This window comes from Penaeus monodon, chromosome 40, assembly GCF_015228065.2.
Source record: "Penaeus monodon isolate SGIC_2016 chromosome 40, NSTDA_Pmon_1, whole genome shotgun sequence".
NCBI lineage: Eukaryota > Metazoa > Arthropoda > Malacostraca > Decapoda > Penaeidae > Penaeus > Penaeus monodon.
Genome location: NC_051425.1, coordinates 10999010 through 11005900, shown reverse-complemented (window position 1 = coordinate 11005900; position 6891 = coordinate 10999010). Strand labels below are relative to the sequence as shown.

The window sequence follows — 6891 nt, the reverse complement described above, 5'->3', positions numbered from 1 at the left end:
GGCGAGTCTGGCGCTAGTGACGCACTATAAAAGGAAATTGTGAAAAACGGTTTTGTTAGCACAAACTTGTTGCAACTGTTCAATCAATCATGCCACCCAAAAACTTCTGGAAGGTGCCAAGAAGGGCCGGGTAAGGCCCAAAAGTTACACCAAGGGAGATAAGCAGAAGAAAGCGCAGAGGAAGGAGAGCTACAGCATCTACATTTACAATGGTGTGAAGCAGTCCACCCTGATTAACGGTAATCTCCTCCAAGCCATGCAATCAGAATTCTTTCGTGAATGGACATTTTGAACGCACATGCAGCTGAAGACTTCCAGCCTTGCACACTACAAACAAGCGTTCCACCATCACTAGGGGAGATTCAGACCGCCGTCAGCTTCTGCTGCCCAGGAAGGAATTGGCCAAGCACGCTGTGAGCGAAGGTACCAAGGCCGTCACCCAGTACATTCTTCAAAGTAAATACTAGGTGCTAGGTTTTACTTGGGCCTCAACACCAACATCGGCTCCTTTTGGAAAGCAACAAATCAGTAAAAGTAGATTAAAAAAAAAGGCATTATGAAGCATGCTCTTATTATTCTTTAATTGGGCCTTTTTTAAAATTTTTTTTTTTCTGTAGGATTACAGATTGGATTAGATCTGTTGCTTAGGCAACGGGATATATTAAATGTTTGTTTGTCTCATAAGTATCCTTGTATCGGATGGGCACACAAGAATTATGTCTGTTCGATAAGTATGTAAATGACACACATTATATGAGGAAGGAGGGGTTATGTTAATTCAATCTATAATATATATATAATATATACTAGTATATATATATATATATATTAATATAGTTGAATGTTTGTATACGAGATACACAATATCCATCTCTTATACCACAAAATTTATCTCTTATCATCTCTATCTATCTATCTGTTCTGTCTGTCTAGATCTATACACACAATTCTAATCTATCAAATCATTTATCTATCTCTATACACACAATTCTATTCTATCTATTATCTATATATCTATCTATCTATCTGTCTATCTGTTGTCTGTCTGGTCTGTCGTGTCTGCTGTCTGTCTGTGATCTCTAGACACACAATGTCTATATATATACTATTATCTGTTGTTGTCTGTCTATCTCTATACACACAATTTCTATATCTATCTATCTATCTATCTATCTCTCTGTCTATCTCTATACACAACAAATTCTATCTCTATCTAATCTCCCCCATCATCTGTCCTGTCCTGTCTGTCTATCTCTATACAAACAACTTTCTATATTAATATACGATCTATCTGTTTGTCTGTCTATCTATATACACACAATTATATATCTATCTATCTATCTATCTCTCTGTCTAATTCTCTATACACACAATTTCTATATCTATCAAATCCATTTTATTCCTATCTATATACACACAACATTTAGCTATCATCTATCTAATCTATCTATCTAATCTATTGTCTGTCTCGTTTATCTAATTATATACACAAAGTATATATTTATCTATAGATAGATAGATATATAAAATGGTGTATCTCTACACACACAACTTTCTTATGCCTCTCTCACTCTTCTCTCACACACAACCACACACAAACAAACACACACACACACACACACACACACACAACACACACACACACACAAAATATCAATTCTACATACATCTGTATAATTTACACATTTGGTGAATATCGTTATATTTATTAAAAGTAAATATAATCAGAAATATAATGTTTACATTAAGGGATGTATTATTTGATGCAGTTACACTTACACGTATGCTAGGTTTTCTACAGTTACAACCCAAAAGTATGTATACAAACTTAGTATTACAACTATGTAATATACATATACATATTTTAACTGTCAACGGTGTGTGATTGATGATTGATTGATTGATGATTTAAAATGTTGAAACACAACAATAAATGCGCATTTTAATCTCTCTGTGGACTAATTGTAGCCACTGAAAAGGGCCAAGGTTTTGTTTTGGGATGCAAGGAAACAAGCAAAGCACCCAAAAGCTTAGGCGCGCTCTCCGCGAATACGGACGAGCACAGTTGGATATCTTGGGAATTAATGGTCACGCGCTTAGCAAATGAATGGCAACACAGGTTGGGGTCTCGAAAAGGCCAACCAGGTAAGCATCGGAGGCATCTGCAGAGCCATGACAGCAGACGAATGGAAGCGGAGGTCAGTCTTTGAAGTTGGGACAATCTCACGGACAAGACGCTGGAAGGGCAGCTTGCGGATCAGGAGCTCTGTGCTCTTCTGGTAACGACGGATCTCACGAAGGGCGACAGTCCAGGCCTGTAACGATGGGGCTTCTGACACCTCCGGTAGCAGGGGCAGACTTGCGTGTGACTGGTGGCCAATGCTTGCGGGGAGCTTGCCTTCCAGTAGACTGCGTGCAGTTGTAGTCTGATTGTACGTGCCATGTTGATGATTGATGTTTGTTTGTATCTAGATTGACAAGATAAGGAAACTGCGCCCAGCTCTCCAAGAGTGAATTTATACCACAGCGGCCTGTGTCCATTACTCGCGCCGCGTATGGCTATAATGTGTGGCGTGGCGCCGACCATTCACACTGTGTAAACATGAGCTTTGAAGGTATGATGCTGTGAGGTGGTGATGTGCTGCAAAGCACAAAGTTATGTTTAATGATGATTAGACCAAAACTCAACTAATATTGGAGAGTTACTAATTAGTGTTGTAATCCGTGAGTTGACTTAGGATGTATGTATATACAAGGCTTTGTCAAAGCTTTTTGTAAAGAGCGGCGGTTTAAGAGGAGCGCTGGGTGATGCGGCCCGACTGAGCGTACACGGACGTAGGGGAGAGTTAGCATTGCTCTTGTTTGGCGTTTGGCGAGTATCTTGTGTTTAGGCGCAGGCTCAACAAGACAGACAGACTGGACGTGGAAAGGGCGGCGGCGGAAAGGTCGCGGAAAGGGAGCGGTGCAAGAGGCATGCAAGGCTGTTGCGTGAAACATCCAGGGTATCACAAACCTAGACATCCGTCAGTCTTGCTCGTCGTGGAGGTGTTCACGCGTATTCGTCTCATCGATGAAGAAAACCGGTTGGCCCACAGGTGTTACCTCGAGAAAGGATTCGTGACGCTGTCACCTACACTGAGCCGCCACGAGGAAGCTGTCAACCGCATGGATGTGGGTCTATGCTCTCAAGCGCCAAGGGACGCACCCTTGTCCGGTTTTTCGGCGGTTAAACGTTTTCTTCTTCATTACAACAACATCAAGAAGGCCGAAAACGACTACCACCCCACCAAAAGCCAACAACCAAAACAAAACCTTTGACCTATTCTTAGGTCTAACAAATATTTGAAGAGAAAAAGTGTTGACGGTTTTCTTGCTTGGTTTGTTGGTTTGTTTCGTTTTTGTATTTTTGTTTGTTTGGTTTTTTTGTGATTGCCTTTTGTGTTATTACAAATATAAGGGCAACCGAATGAATGTTGATTGTACTCGTTATAATGTTTGTTAGTATTTCATAATAATAATAATAATATCCTGGGCGAGGATTACAGTTTTCTCTTGTCTTTGTTTTTGTTTTTTATTATTATTGTCTAACATTGTGGGTATGTTAGTCAGTAGAGTGCTAAGAGAAGAGAAGAGTAGAGTAGAGTCAAGTAAAGTAAAGTAGTTGTAGATATTTTTCTTCATAGTGATAATTAAAATGACTGATTGATTGCTTGCCTGCTGTGTATATTAGCTACAGTGGTTTAGGTTGTAACATTTGCGATAAGTAGCGAGTAATAACTATCTAAGCATTATGGTGATGATAGTTTGGATTGCTGTATTAAAAGTAGGAATATCTATAGACAAAGTCACCTTCAACTCTGCAATACTCATCAAAATTCATTTCACAGACTAGGACTAGAGTAGCTTGTGGTGTGTGTGTGTGTGACAAAAAGGCTAGTAATGGGTATTGGCGTGTGTTGGTGCGTATCGGGTAATGCACACATGTGTTGGACTCATTTTATAGCTTAGGGATATTTGCTTGTTTGTTTGGTCTTTGTGTGTAGCGCATGTGTGTGTGTGTGTGTCTGTGTCTGTGTGGGTTACTTTGATTTTTCTGCCCCTAATCAATCACACAGACAGGCAGACAGACAGAAACACAGAAACAAACACACACACACACACACACACACTGAAAAAAAGAGAGAGTGTTCGAATTATAAAGAATGGATACTTGCTAGTATTATAATTATTATGATAATAATAACCTCACGTTAGCTCCTATGACCTCCTAGACTAAGGTCCAGGTACATTTGCTTCAGTTTGCCATGGAAGAGTATGTTTGTTTGTTTCTTTTTATGTACGCCATCTAACGGAAAACTTTTGTATTTGTCATGTAAACAACCAACCAACAAACCCTCTCTAGTGCCACGTAGGATCTATCCTCTCCTCTTCCTCCTCATACATACGAATTGTACTACCTAACTAACGAACTCTGTCTTGTCTTGTACACATCCCAGTCAGTCAGTCAGTCAGTCACTCATACCATGCATTCATTCGACAGTCAGTCACAATGCAACTGTAGCCAATACACGCAGGGAGCATGATGCTGATGAGTTGTTGGGCCATAGCAACACAGACAGACAGACAAACAGCCAGACAGACAGAAATCAACAACAAAAAAGGGAACGAGGGACGGACGGACACTCCTCACACACTCACACACAAATACTCTCTCTCTCTCTCACACACATACACTCACACACATACATACACTCACACACATACATACACTCACACACACACATACACTCACACACATACATAACACTCACACACATACATACTCTCACACACATACATACACTCACACACACACATACACTCACACACAAATACTCTCTCTCTCTCACACACATACACTCACACACATACATACACTCACACACAACATACACACATCACTCACACATACACTCACACACACACTCACACATACACTCACACACATACATACACTCACACACATACATACACTCACACACACACAACCACACTCACACAGAGCACGACACACAACGAAAAACAAACTAATTCACAAGTAAGAAACAACATCAATCAACCATGAGGATACAACAAACAAACAAACAAACAAACAAACAAACAAACAAACAAACACAAGGACAAATCAAACGAACAATAAAACAACTTTTATTTATAACTAACGAACTAACATCTACTGACCACACACACACGCACAAACAAACGAGCACCCCACAAAAAAAAAAAAAAAAAAATACAGTTATTACAAGGAAGACGGAAGAGGGGGGGGGGGGGAACAAACACATACACCACGACACTATCGCACTCACTCAAAAAAGAAAAACGAATAAACAAAGCAAAAACAACAAACACTCGCAAAAAAAAAACTGAGTCCACTCAAAAACACACGCAAAACACAAGAAAAAACAAACAACGCACAAACAAACAAGGAAAAACACAAAAACAAACAAAACTCAACTCCACTCCAATCCATTTCATTTCACATTACTTTACTTTGCTCTTGGATTGGGTCGAGGTCGAGTCGTCCGGGTGCGAGGGGTTTATATAATTTTTTTTTTTTCTTTCGTTTTTATTTTATTTATTTTTCTTTTATTATTTTTTCTTTTCTTGCGTTATATATATATATATTTTTTTTTTTTTTATTGCAATGTACATCATCTATCTCATTTATTCACATTTACATGACGTAATTGCAAACGCCGTTTATTACTTTCACATCAATAGTCATGTTAGCTTTATAAACTCATATAAAAGTTAATTACAATTGTGTAACTGATATATGTCGACTATTCAATTTTTTTCCCGGGTTATGAAAACACATTCAGCATAACATATTCACCTATCTGACAATCTCTAATACACCAATCTTCAAATATACCAACATCAACTTCATGGATGCTCCCCTCATCAATGCCACATTAACCTCACCCAACAATATGAAGGCATTTCCACAACAACATACCACTCATCAAACTATAACACCAACGTTTCACCTCACACAACTGGCCATTCTCCCTATGCCATACTTTCCCCTTTCATCAAAATGTCTCATATGCTGGCCAGTCATTAAACTATTACATACCTCATCACTGTTCAATACACCACTCACTTCATTTTCACACATTAATTCACCTTCAACACTACCATTTTATGATTTATGGACAAAGTCAACACATGACATTTACAGAGCCATGCCATTATGCTGTGAAATTTACACATTATAAACTGAGCTGATTTAGGTCACGAAAAATCTTTTCATGACCACCCATCATAATTTATTGGTGCCATCACTAACAAAAAACACTGCCAACAAGTATATTTGCAGATATGGAACAAACTATAATAGTCAATGGCTGCTACAAGTCTAATTCTGCTTTCATTAAATGGGACAAACCAACTCAGCATGCTAAAGCCACCCACCTAATTACCTACCTACCTACCACCCACCCAACCACCCACCTACCTATATATTCATTGCCAGGGATCCCATTGTGCCTGCCTGTTCATCTATAATTCACTAATATTGCATTTTTAATGGTCATCATCATTGTGTGAAAGAGGCTTGATTACCTATACACAATGAGAGTTTTCAATCAGTCAAAAAAATGATTCGCTTGGTTAAACATAAAGCAAAGGAAAACAAGCAACTTAATGCAAACCATTTCACATTCTCCTGCAAAGACAATGAATTACCATTACAACAAAACAACCAACCATCACACGCAATTCTATACATTATATTGATACAATTCTCATAAATAACTCAATGCCACAAATTAACATTCATGCAGAAAAATTAACATTACCTTGTCAACAATATGAAAAAAAAAACCTATGCATACCTACAATTAT

General features: G+C 38.6%; 1 pseudogene; it reads right to left on the bottom strand.

Annotated features, from left to right (window-relative positions):
• Positions 1 to 362: 362 nt before the first annotated feature.
• On the bottom strand, positions 363 to 5767 carry LOC119597994 (annotated as a pseudogene).
• Positions 5768 to 6891: the final 1124 nt, after the last annotated feature.